The 13,974-nt window shown below is 38.5% G+C and overlaps 1 long non-coding RNA gene across 1 annotated transcript; it reads right to left on the reverse strand.

Annotated features, from left to right (window-relative positions):
- Nucleotides 1-5,391: 5,391 nt before the first annotated feature.
- LOC135321697 (uncharacterized) lies at nt 5,392-10,956 on the reverse strand. Its single transcript, XR_010381691.1, has 2 exons — nt 8,933-10,956; nt 5,392-8,256 (listed from the first exon to the last, which is right to left on the reverse strand). It is a non-coding gene; the product is annotated as an uncharacterized LOC135321697 (long non-coding RNA).
- Between the last annotated feature and the right edge of the window lie 3,018 nt (nt 10,957-13,974).

Consider the following 13,974-nt stretch of genomic DNA (forward strand, 5'->3'; position numbering starts at 1 on the left):
GTGCCGGGTACAGAGGCCTCACACTGGTCACTTCAGACCAGAGTTCCTAGTGCGAAATGGCTACACTTTTCACCTCAGCTCAGCAGGCCCGGAGCAGAAGCGGCGTCCGACGCTGCACTCAAGATGGCGGCGGACCGTGTGCAGAGACGCTGGGCTCGTGCGGCCATGGGCGCCGGAGCAGCTGGGCTGCGCCCGCCCCGCCAGGCCTGCCCCGCCCCCACTGGGGGGATTTCCCTACAAAGCAGCCCACCGACCGCCTGCGCGCTCAGGGGTGAAGCCTGTGCTCCAGCGGTCCAGCTCGCACCTCTCCATTCTTTCATCGAAGAATAAAGCTTATTTTGTTTCTGAACTGAACTTGGTCTCCGTCTATTGGCTCAAACGACACTGGGTGGGAGGACTTTTCCTAAGGACTGATGTGGGAGGTAGGTAACAGTTTTTCTGAAACGAACTCCACGTAAGGGTCTTATTCCAAGCCAACTCTTGGAATGTCTCCAGGCCCAGCTTTGCCTTTTTTTGGAATCAACGAATGTAAACATGGGGGTGAAATACTGTAACATCCAAGGCTGCGTCACGTGCCTCCCCACGTGTGGGCTGTGGTGATAACTGGACCAAGTTGAACTACATACTCTGAGAAGGATAACTGAAATGGGTAGTGATGTTTCCCTGAAGGAGAGGACTGTAGCAAACCAAAAGCATATGTCCACTGTGGCAGGAAAGGATGAGTCAGATTTTTACCGGCCAGGGAGAGAAACACGTCCTCTATTACAAGAGGAAACCATGTGAGTTGTAGATAGATCATGGTTTTGGTTGTAGAGAAGGGGAAAGGTGAAGTAATCAGAGGTTAGAGGACAGAAAACAGCTTTGAAATAATGGCAGAGAGTAGGAGGATAAGCTGTAAAAGAACGTATCGTAGGTTCAGTGGGGAGAGTCTAACCTGCTCAGTTGTTTGGTTTTTCCCATAATGTACTCAGTATCCGGATGAGGAGTCAGCAAACTTTTTTTTCCCCTTTCAAGGTCCAGATAGCAAACATTTTAGGCGTTGTGAACCACATATGGTCTCTTTCAGATATTTTTCTTGGCTTTTTAACAACTCTTTAGAAATGTAAAAACCTTTCTTTCTGACCGGTCTGCAGTTTTCTGATCCCCGTCTACATGCAGGCAGAGAAACCATGGAGGGTTACATTATGGCTGTGGATTGGTCCAGTAGGTAAGGTGAAAACAAAAAGAGACAATAAAGTTTGGAGTCTTTGTGAACAAGCCATTGAAACAAAGTCCACTGGACATTGAAGTCACCACTCATTATTTACAAATAAATTTAATTAACATTTGTTAAATGTCTGTCTTGTGCCAGACACAAAACTAAGTTCTAGGGGTAGAACAGTATCAAAACAGGCGTGGTGTCTATAGGTCTTAGAGTCTATTGGGTGAAGACAGATTAAGTTTAAAATAACACAAATAAAAATAGAATTATACCTTGATCAATGTATAGTATATACAAACTTAACAGCATAAAGAATTCAAGAAATATAACATTCTTCTATTTTTCCAGGTCAAATTTAACTTTCTCTGAGTCTCTATACCATGTCAAACCCCTAACCCAAAACATTATGAGTTCCTCTCCCTTAAGGGTTGCACAATGATTTAGGAGTCTTTCACAGTCCAAAACAGTCAACTACAGCCCTTCGGCCTTTAGATTACACAGATAATAGCTATTTTATCTCCTTCCCACACCTGACTGATGACTGTAAAGGAGAGAGAGGGGACAGAAGAGATCTGTGCCTGTTGTGCAAAACTTGAACCGGAGATCTTTGCTAGTGATCTCATGTCAATTTCCTGTGTACCAACACCTGGGTCACTCAAGGAATTGACACCTCTATTGTATCTGGTCAAGGATTTGGCTATTTCTACCTCAAAAACTTCAATTTTTCCATCTTCCCCTACTCTGGTATAGTGTCGCAGAAGTCCAAATGTTTCTTAAATAAAAAACAGGAAGGGGTCAACATATGCCCTCAAATTTGATTAACTTAGATGAAATTGAGTAATTCCTTGAAAGACACAAATTACCAAACTCAGACAAGGAGGACTAGATAACCATCCCTATATCCATTAAAGAAATTGAATTGCTAATTAATAACCTTCCAAAAAAGAAGGCACCAAGTGTAGATGACTTTACTAGTGCATTTCACCAAACGTTTAAGGAGGAAATAATATCTGTTGTTAAAAAACCTCTTCCAGCAGATAGAAGGGAATATTTTCTAATTCATTTCCCAAAAACCAAAACCAGATCAAGTCATTTTAAAAAAGAAAACAGGTTAATAACTCTCATGAACATAAATGCAAAGATCACCAAAAAAATATTACCAAATTGGATTCCTGTATAAAAAGAACTATGTATCATAGCCAAGTGAGATACACTCCAGCTATGTGAAGTTGATGTAACAATTGAAAATCAATCGATGTAGTCCCCCGTACCAATAAGCTAAAGAAAGATTGTGCTATCATATTAATTGATTAAAAGAGAACAAAGTTGAGGGACTTATACTACTTGATTTAAAAACTCTAAAGACTCTAAATCTACAGTAAATAAGATAGTGTAGCATTGGTAAAAGCAAATGTATCAAAGGATCAGAAGAGAGAGCCCCCCAAAACAGTACCAAACAAATACAGTTAACTGATTTTTGACAAATGTGCGAAAGCAATTTCATGGAGAAAGAATAGTTCTTTCAACAAGTCATGCTGGAATAATTAGACATTGATATGCAAAAAAAGAAAAAAATAACTAAGACAGATTTTACATCTTACACAAAAATTAATTCAAAGTAGATCATAGAACTAAATGTAAAACACAAAACTATAAACCATCTAAAGGAAAACAGAAGAAAATCTATGTGGCCTCAGTTTGATGATGAGTTTTTAAATATACCAAAAGTATAATCCATGACGGAAAAAAATTGAAAAGTGGGACTTTGTTAGAATTAAAACTTCAGCTCTATGCAAGACATTGATAAAAGAATGAAAAGACAAGTCACAGACTGGGCGAATATGTTTGCCAAACACACATTTGTTAAAGGACTTGTATTCAAAATACCCTTAAAACTCAAAAATTAGAAAAAAAAAACAACACATTCAAAATGGGCAAAAGATCTGAATAGACACTTCACCAAAGAAGATACACAAATGGTAAACAAGTGTATGAAAAAGTGCTTGACATGATTTGTCATTAGGGAAATGTAGTTTAAAACAACAAGATACCACTATATACCCATTGGAGTGGCTAAAATCCAGAACACTGACAATACTACATGCTGGCCACGATGTGGAGCAACAGGAACTCTCATGGTACAGCCACTTGGGAAGACAGATGGCAATTTCTTACAAAGATAAACTTAATCTTTCCATATGGTCCAGCTGGTGCGGCAATCATGCTTCTAGGTATTAAATCAATTGATTTAGAATCTATGTTTACACACAAACCTGCTTGTGAATGTTTACAGCAGCTTTACTGATGGTTGCCAAAAACTGGAAGCAGCCAAAATGTTCTTCAGTAGATGAACAGATAAACAAACTGCGATGCATTCATAAGATGAAATACTACTCAGCAATAAAAAGAAATGAGCTCTTAAGACATGAATGAAAAGACATGGATGACTCAAATGCGTATCACTAAGAGAAATACGTCAGTTTGTAAAGTCAGCATACTATTTTATTCTATTTATATGACATCTGGAAAAGGTGAAACTTTAGAAACATTAAACAGATCAGTGATGGCCAGAGATTTTGGGGGTTGAGGGCAGGGAGAGATGAGTAAGTGAGGCACAGGATATTTTAGGGCAGTGAAACTACTTTGTATGGTACTGTAATGGCAGACCTGTGACACGATGCATTTCTCAAAGACCACAGAACTTTACAGCACAAAGTGTGAATCTCAAGTATGCAAATTTTAAAAATTTAGAAGGTCAGGGGAATCCCAGGATGGAATGCAGAGTATGACAGCGGAATTAATTGTATTACTAATGTATTGAAACCATCTCACTGAAGAGGGTCGGGGAAAAGGCCTGACCTAAGTGACTTTGGAAATAAAGAGCGTCTGTAAGACTAATGGCGAAAGAAATGGTACGTAAGAACTACACTCTAGTTGATAAAGGTTTCCACTCTGAAACCACTATACACATATTACGGAATTAAGCAACTGAGTAAATGGATGACAGACGGTGGGAGCCAGATTTCTCACTGCTGGAGGGAGGAGATACAGATAAGCAAGGGAAGAAAATTAGGATTAGAGTTAGAGACATAAATACAAACTTATAATTAGTGTAACACAGGTACAGATGGATACATATGGAAATACTCATATATATGTGAATATATATACAGTTTGAAAAGTTGGCAGCAAATTTTACCTAAAATCTAGCAAACATAAAATACTTGGAATGCCTATTTGATACTTCTCTTATAATGTTCCTATTTTCCTCACAGACCTAGATGTGATTTTTTTTTTATCCTTTAGTTAAAATATGATGTGAGGAAATTGGTCTTGATTCACCGTAAGATTTTGTTTACCTTGGAAAAGAAGACTGCTGCTTTAAAAGAAAATCTTTTCAAAGCTTTCGTTTTCTCTTTCATCCCCCAAAGAGAAAGAAAATCACTATATTCATTCCAAATATGCTACTGGGAAGATGCTGTAATTAAACCTAATTTATCAGAAACAACCCATAACAAGGAAAACATCTGACTCTCTGGAAAGTTTTATAAAACCTTATATACTTACTTAAAGAAAAATCTCCAGAACTTAATCCATTTTCCCTTTTTCATTTTTTTGTTTTTTGTTTTTTGTGGGTTTTTTTTTTTTTTTTTGTCTTCTTTGCCAGAAAAGAAAGCACTGGGAGTTGACATTTCCCTTATAAATAAAGGAGCCAAAGTTTCTGTAAAGCAAGGCTGCAATTTCTCACAGCTAAGAGGTGTAGAGGCCAATACAGAATCCAGGTCTTCTAATCCTCTGTGCTGCCTGACTACATAGTGCCACAAGCCATATATTCCAAAATCGTTTGCACTTCCAGAGTAATTCCCTGACAATAGTAAGTCCTTATTTGTACCAGTTAGGTATCCTTTCAATGGCAAATAACAAAGCCGACTAACAAAATCTTAAATAGATAGGGTTTGGAGGCAGAGGTGGTTTTTGCTTTGTTTTGCTTTTCCATAACCCACACCCTAGAAATAGAGTTCAGGACGTGAGTGTTGATCCAATCTTGTCATTGTTCTACTCTCTCTACCATTCCCGGCAAGTTGACTTTCTGTTCTTATTTTCCTCACTTCATGGTTTCAAGATGACTCTCACAGCACCAGACATCCTGTCCGTTAGATTAAAAGAAGGAATCACAGGGACTGGTAAGCTACCTTTTCATCTCTGTTGTTTTTATTAGGGAATAAAGACTTTCTCATAAGCCTCCAGCTTATCCCTTGTTGGTCAGATCTCAGTCACCCTTAGTTACAAACGAGGATGGGAAATTCAGTATGTGATAAAGGGACATAAGATCATCATGATTTGCTTAGACTTGGGCTGAAAACATCATGACACTGAACTAAACTATAGTTCTGTAAGCAAGGGAGAATGGAGAAAATGCCATTGGATTGGCCAAAACAACCTGAAGGGTATGTCAGAAGACTTTTGAGAATCCTTAAATGATAACACATCGTTGGAGGTTGAAGGAACAACAACAACAAAAAAAAATGATGATTACAATTAGCTACATGAACAGATAAGAAAAAAAAAGGGACTATTTCTCACTTTCAGAAGCTCAAGAAATCCCATTGGATAAAAGCAAAATTCCTTGTAACAACAAAAATCAACTAAATTAATAATCCACATAACAATAGCATTGATAGGGACACAAATAACTATTTGCTGATCCTTAATAGACATTTGCCATAACATATTTAAATGCTGAATGGATTCATTTCAACAAGTGGGCTTATGAACAATATTACAATATCAAGAATGGGGCTTTGAAAATTCTAATGTGCTTACAAACCACATGGAAATATTGTTAAAATGTAGAGCCTAATTCAGTAGGTCTGGGTAGGGCCTGAGACCAGATTTACGACAATTTCCCAGATGATGCTAATGCTCCTGGTCCAGGGGCCATATTTTGAATAGCAAGGATCTAGAAAACAATTCGTATCTTTTAAATTATTTCAGCATGATTAATATGAAGTTTACTTTTGGTTGAGATTTTTGCAAATAATCATTCTTGCTTTTGATGAGAATGCTTTTGTGAGAAAAACATTCCCCAGAATGTTAATAAAGTCCATTTTGAACCATTAATTATTACAAACATCACATTTGCCTCTTTCACATACTTCAGTCTCAATCAAGTACTAGTCACAAGTGATTTTTCCTCTTAATATTATTGGGAAAAAGACATTTTTATTATAACCCCAAATGCCTTCTGAGAATAGAGAATCCTTCTAATGGACTTAGAAAGCCCCTTTGTTCTGTGAGCACTTTGATAGGTCTGGCTTTAAGATTTTAGCCAGAAGCCCTCTAGAAGTAAACCAATTACTTAATGCTTCTGGGTCTACTACCTTTAGCACACCTTCCAGATAAAGTATGAAATTAGGGACAAGTCAATTGTGTGCAGCTGCTTGAAAATGACCTTATAGTCACCTGCTAGGCAGGACCAAGGTTGGGGAGAGGAGATCACAGTAAGACACAAAAATGGATCAAGGTCTATTAGAAAGGCATCAAAGGTCATGCAGAGCATGCAGGCTGAGGCAGTGACCTAACATTTACCCTCCAAGAGTGTGAAGGGGAGACAGGAAGCCTTCCTTTCATAACAATGGTACAAACACTGCATCTTTCCTTATCTTTGAGCAACAAAATTCCCTAACATGGCACACATTTTGTTAAGGTTCTCTTAATGTTTGATGATGACTGAGAAGTCACATGTGTTTAGGTACATTCTAGGTTCTGCGTTTTTTCATGGGTAGTATCTACATTAATATGTGCTGAAAGCAATACTCACATTTAACAACTATGGACCCTGAAATGCATAACATCTAAAAGCCAGAATTAATTAATCTCCCTGGTTTTCTGTCTGTGCTATGACTGAATATTTGTGTCCCCCCCAAATACATATGGTGATGTTCTAACCACCGATGTGATGATGTTTGGAGATGGGACTTTTGGGAGGAAATTAGGGTTAGATTAGGTCATGAGGGTGGGGCCTTCATGACGGGAACTAATGGCTCTGTAAGAAGAGGAAGATCTCCCCTCTACCCACCCTGGCCCTAATGTCTCTCTCTCTCTGCCTCTCTCTATATCTATCTTTTCTCTCTTTCTCCCTTAAGATTTCTCTGGAAAACCTTTAAGAAATATTGTAAGTATATCAATGGTCATTTCTTCAGACTAGATTCCCCTCTAGCTGGTTTAAGCAAAAGGGTTTTTTTTTTAATGGCGCATTAAAAGGCTTACAAATTAATTAAGAAATAAACAGTCTTTAGGTTGAGCATCTAGGAGAAACTTCCAAAACCACACCAGGCAACTGGGCTTGCCTGGAAGCCTTACGAAGTCTTATCATGGCTGCTGACTACGCACCCAGACAGGGCTACAGTTTCATCTTGTGCCTCTCTCCCCACTTTCCTCTGTTCTGGATTTAAGTTCGTCACGAGTACATCTCTTTGGCACAACCTGAAACACATCTAGAACTCTAGATGCATTGGAGTCTGAAAAGTCTTACTTTTAGCTCTCCAGCCTCTACAATTTAGGAAAGAGTTTGGAAAGATGATTGAATAGTAAAACCATAGTATCAGCCACAATAAGGACAACAGAATAGGAAAAAGTTTCAAACTTGCTCAAATCACCTTATGGTCCTTCATGGAATGTCACCCAAATGACACACTAATTCACACATTTGTCTGGGTCCTATTCCTTCTGGACAGGCTTAGTTTTTCACCATCCGTTTTCATCTATGTAACACACCTGTCTCACAAGCCTCCTCAGACCCACATGGCCTCACCTGTCCCGACCCAAGCACTGCTTGCCCTGATTCCTGACTAAGAGCAGGCCAGCAGGGGTTGACTGGCTCATGCCGTTCCAACGATTATAAAACCTTGAGGACTCATCATTTGACACTGGTTATCTCAGCTTCCACTGGAAATCCTGGGCAGAAAAGGCTAGGCTTTGACATGGCTTCCATCACTTCCACCACGGCAGGAACCGCAGCAGCTCCAGTGACGAAGTCCGATCTCACCAGTTGCCTGGAGGAAAGATGGGAAAGTTAACGCTCAGGCAAACCAGAGATGAGAAATAGGAGACAGAAAGAAGTCAGGAGACAGACTGTTCACCATTCTTTCCACCAGAGGACTGTTCTGAGATGCTGTGAATTCAGGAGGTCTCTCTGGAGATGTTCTGCAACCATTTGAATTTCCTATAGCCGAATCTCCATAACATGATTTTTTATTTGTTTCTAGCCTTCCTTCCTTTTTTCCTTACTGTTGCTTCTCCAGGAATGTACTCCACAAGAAAACGTGTGCTCATAAGATTAACCTCAGACTCTTTTCTCAGGAACCCAGGTTAAGATAACACCTTTGCATACAGCATTCCCTTCATATAGAAAGACATTTTCTTTTTACCAATCAGATCCAACTTCTCAAAATCTGGCTCAAAATATCCCCTCCAGAGAAACCCATACTTCACTAATCAGTTTATTACTTGTTATTCAACTTCATTTAATCTTGATTTTTTCCCGTTTTCTATAATTATATTAATTTGTGCTTTTCTTTATTTCTTTTGTGTATACTGTCACCAGCAAAACTCACTGGGATCCCCAGAAAATAATAATAAGATGGAATTTAGGTGATAAGATCTAACTTCCTCTTTTGCGCTCCGTCTAGTTAAACTTGCTCATAGTGGGCTGCTGCAAAGGCCCCTCACCTGGTGCTTCAGATCAAATTTCCTCGTGAGGAATGCCGACACCTCAGCTCCAGGCCATGTGAAAAAGCGCCACTCACACAGGTAATTCAAGACGGCAGCAGCGGGCCATGTTCAGGGACGCTGCTCCTGACACTGCCTGCGGGAACTCGGCCCCCTCCGGGTTGGTGAGATCCACGCAGGGCAGGCCCGCCCACGGCCTGCTGCAAGAGCAGGGGACTCTACAGCACACGTTCGCACTCCTTGATCAAAGAGTAAAGCTTTCCTTTGCTCCTGAGCCAAACTGGGTCTTGTTCTGTTGGCTTGAATGACACCAGGCAGGAGGGCACCTGTTGAAGACCAACTCCAGAGGGTCAATAAGAATATTAGGTATAATTTTCTCCCTCTATTAAGCTGTTAAGAGTATGGACTATTGCTTTTTTAAGAGAACATTTTTTCTTAGTCACACTCAATGCAAGGATTCTGCAACAACTGAGTGTGTCCCATGTAAACATGGTGGTGGAGAGGAGGTGTCTGTCCACTTTCTGGCCTTTTCCTTTCTCCATCAGCATTTCTTCCAAGCCCATTTTGTCTTCCTGAGGCAGCCCCAGGCTTTCCAGGGCCAATCTGCTGCACCTCCCTCTCTGGGTCCTACACTACAATCCTAATTATCTTCCTCCTTGCATGCAGTTCTCTGTCCACTGCTCAGCCTCAGAAAAACAACCTGGTCCAGGTCCCTTTCTTGACTACTTGGCTGTTAAACAATTTACAGCAAGTGATTAATGACTAAAGAGAGGACACCTTGGGTGTATTCATATAGTTAAGGATATCCTGTAAACAGCTGCTTAAGTCAATGTGGACTTTACTCTACAAATGGAATTTAGACCCTACAGTAGCTTAATGGAGGAAAATGTTCTGAGAAAGATGGTTTAAATTAGTGATTGCAGTGTTGAATTGCAACATTCTAGAACTCCAGTATATCATGCTACTGATTGTTAAGCACCAAAGAACCAATCTTTTTGTTGGTGTGATACTATTATTTCAGTATTTTAAAAGCCTGAAATCTAAATTATTAATGTCCTGGGAAATAACCAGAGAGTTAAACCCAGCATTGAAAGGAAGACTTTATGATTTCTCAAGGCTAGTGAGTGAAAAAGACTGGAACTCTTAACACAGATTTTCCCAGATCAAATTCTCTCTAGCTCTACTTCTTGAAAGAAGTATTTGTTTTTCTTTTTAGCATTAACCTGAATATATAAAGGAGGGGAGCTTCCCTAAAAGAGAATTATAAAGAACAAAGATTTAGTCTTATCCTCAAGATACCTGCACTTCGAATGCTGTCAGGTTGATAGCAAAAACAATCAGTGTTCAGTGGTGGAAACTCCTTATCTGTCTGATTGATTTGTTTTGTTTGTTTGAACAAAGGCTGTTTCATAGCATAAACTAAGAACCAGGCATCTTCCAAACTGACTGCTGGGCCTTAGTAACAAAAACTACCGCGCACTGTCCGTAAAAATATTAAAATCTTTAATAAAAATAAAAATTTCTCAAAGATTATGTTATCACAGAGATAAGGTTATTTGTAGACAAAAGATACAGAGAAAATATTTGAATTTAGTTTATATTTATCTCTTCACTATTCCTACAACTAGTATAAAATATGAAAATGCTTTTCTAACAGCTGGAAAAATTTGCCCCCAAACTAGGTTCACTATCAAAGATGACACCATTGATAACATATGGTTCTTAAGATCAGACCTCCAAAAAAATCAAAGAATTTCATTCATTTTCAAATTTCAGGATTTATTTTCTTCACTTTATGTTGTGCTTATTTTATATAACTATTTTTTATTGCCTTTCTCTCGCTATTAATTCAAATTAGAATGATAATGTGTTTAACATTGATATTTTTGAAATTTAATCTTCATTAAATGTCATAGAATATGTTTTATACATTTCATAGGTGAAATGTACCAAATAGTGAGTTTCAATGATGTTTCAAATTTTTCTGAATTATGAACACTTTTTTAAAATAAACGACAGGTACTAATACCAGGATATCAATACACTATTAAATAAATACAAAAATACCAATATGTCATTCAGCTCCAATAGTGTCATCATGACTTTCTGGAGCTCTTATTAATAATGCAATATAAATGACCAGAAGCTTTAGTTGGCTGAAAATGCAAATGAATGTTCAGTGTATTTTTTCTTATACTTCCCTCCTCAGTGTCTTTCTCTTCTCTGATCAACTGATTTTTTCTTCTTCCCTGCAACCTGGGAAATGGGAAAAAAATATTTCTTGAGCATCATCTGTGTACCTATCACTGTGTTACAATACTTCACATAATCGTCTCATCTTAGTTGTCACAATTACTAGTGTGGTCCTTGTCAAAACCCCCATGTTACAGTCGAGGAAGTGGATGGTAAGAAGAGAGGCTGAAGAGCACATGAGCTACCACATTGCTGGGAGTTGTCTGGCTCCTCTGTGACAAGCCCAGGGTCCTCTTCTGCTTCACTACGTTCGGGCTCTGTCTTCTCTTTGTGCAGCAAGTCTGCAGAAACTGCTTTGTTTGCACACTTACACAAGGTACTTTTTTTTAAGATCTTGAAGTATTTTTCCAATAATTAAGTAGTATTTTATCTTCAACTAAATTAGAGGTAAGAATAGATGACCTTTATAATCTTCTAATTCCCCAAGGGGGTCTACAGAATAACAAAGAGGGCAAATGCTTAAAACAGCTAAAGGAATGTGGTAAAACAGCCCTGAAAATATTCTGGGAAGCCCTTCACGAGGAAAACAGAAACTTGAAGACATAATGAACACAGGAAGCTTTCTCCTAAACCAAAAATACAAACTAAGCATCTTATTTGCTCTTTGGTATTGAAACATGCAGACATTTTCTGAATATTTATTCTCTTTCAGTGACTGGGAGTAATGATTTCTTCCATTTGTGAAGCACTGACTGTTTGCTAAGCACTTCACATTTGTCAGCAGTTTACTGAACACTGTGAACTCAGCAGGGTTCACTCCATAGAGTTTTATTTTTCTTCAATCACTGCTTTAAAACATGCTTGATCGAATCTCCCCTTCCCATGACTTTATGGCATCACCAGCAGATGCCAGTTTTCTGACCTTTTCAGGTTGTAAAGATACACTCCAGTACCTTCCACTTCCATTCTTCATCCAGTTTAAATGTCCATCTCCTTCCCAAGACATGGGGACAGCCCTGAGGCATGGATGTGTGCAAGGAGAGGAGGCGTCCCTTGATGCTTCACCCCCTCTCCAACCTCCCACATCTTCTGAGTGATAAATGGGGCAGCAGAATGAATTTGCCTCTTAATAAATCCCAATTATGGTGCAGCCATTATGGAAAACAGTATGGAGATTCCTTAAAAAAACTAAAAATAGACTTACCTTATGATCCAGCAATCCCACTCCTGGGCATATATCCAGAGGGAACTCTAATTCGAAAAGATAACATGCACCCCAATGTTAATAGCAGCACTATTTACAATAGCCAAGACATGGAGGCAACCTAAGTATGTCCATCAACAGATGACTAGATAAAGAAGTTGTGGTACATTTATTAGAATGGAATAATACTCAGCCATAAAAACATAATAAAATAACACCATTTGCAGCAACATGGATGGAACTAGAGATCGTCATTCTAAGGTAAGTAAGAAAGAGAAAGAAAAATACCATATGGTACTACTAATATGTGGAATCTAAAAAAAAAGGTCACTATGAACTCACCTACAAAACAGAAACAGATTTGCAGACATAGTAAACAATCTTACTGGGGAAAGGGGGTGGGAGGGGATAAATTGGGAATTTGAGATTTCCAGATATTAACTACTATATACAAAATAGATAAACAACTAGTTTCTTCTGTATAGCACAAGGAACTATATTCAATATCTTACAGTAACCCATAATGAAAATGAATATACATATGTATATATATGACTGAAACATTATGCTGTACACCAGAAACTGATACAACATCATAAACTGACTATACTTCAATTAAAATAAATAAATAAATTTTTTTAAAAATCTCAATCATCTATTTGTCCTCTAATTATCATCTGTTTGTCCTCAACTTTGGAGACAAGTTGCCAGTTCTGAGACAATAAGAAAAGTCCCACTCAGTATGTTATCACTCATACAATGTGTATAAATACCACACAATTCTGAATGGCAGGTATTGTTATGCCTTAGGAAAGTGAAGCTCAAAAAAATAATCAACGTTATGCTGTGAGGGCAAGAGAATTTCCATCACCCCACACCATACTTGGCACATAACAGGACTCAATAAACACTTACTGAATAAATAAATAATGTGAATGAATAACCCAAGGTCATGCTTAGGAAGTGGAGAAATGTTATGCAAACCCAGTTCTTTTTGACCATCAATATCTCCCTAAATAAAGAGTCATCCTCACACCAACACTGATTACAGCCACAGCCCACTGTCACGACAGCTCCTTCAGTCTGACTCAGACATATCTCAGTGAATTATCTCATCTCTCTCCCCATATTGGAATCTAACCCCATGAGGGTTCCATCCACATATATGTGAAACCAATTAGCAGGTCCTAGCACAGAATGAGCCTGTCCTGCCTGGGCTTGGCTTTCTATATTTTGCAGTTGCATATGGTTGGTGAAATCACTCCATGGCAGAATCTTTAACTTTCACACAGATCTCTCTCCCCTGAGCATTTCTATTTTCAGTTGCTTAATAACCAGTAAGGATCTGTGTGATGTTTATCATTTCTTAATTACTGTTGGTTCTCAACTTCAGTGCTATAGAAGCTGGTGAGTTACTTACAGGGACTTTAAACTCAAAAAGTATTGGATGGGTGGATAAGTGAATGGTTAGATGGATAGATAGATGGATGAATTGGGTGCATGCCTATATTTCAGGTAGTTGACATCATATAAACATGCTTGGTTAACCTTAATTCTATAAACCAAAAAAAGCAGTTGAACCTTAGAAACTTAGATGCAGTTTTCAAATGAGAAGCTATATCCTATACAAATATAGGGAACATAT

This window comes from Camelus dromedarius, chromosome 7 (assembly GCF_036321535.1).
Source record: "Camelus dromedarius isolate mCamDro1 chromosome 7, mCamDro1.pat, whole genome shotgun sequence".
NCBI classification, from domain to species: Eukaryota; Metazoa; Chordata; class Mammalia; order Artiodactyla; family Camelidae; genus Camelus; species Camelus dromedarius.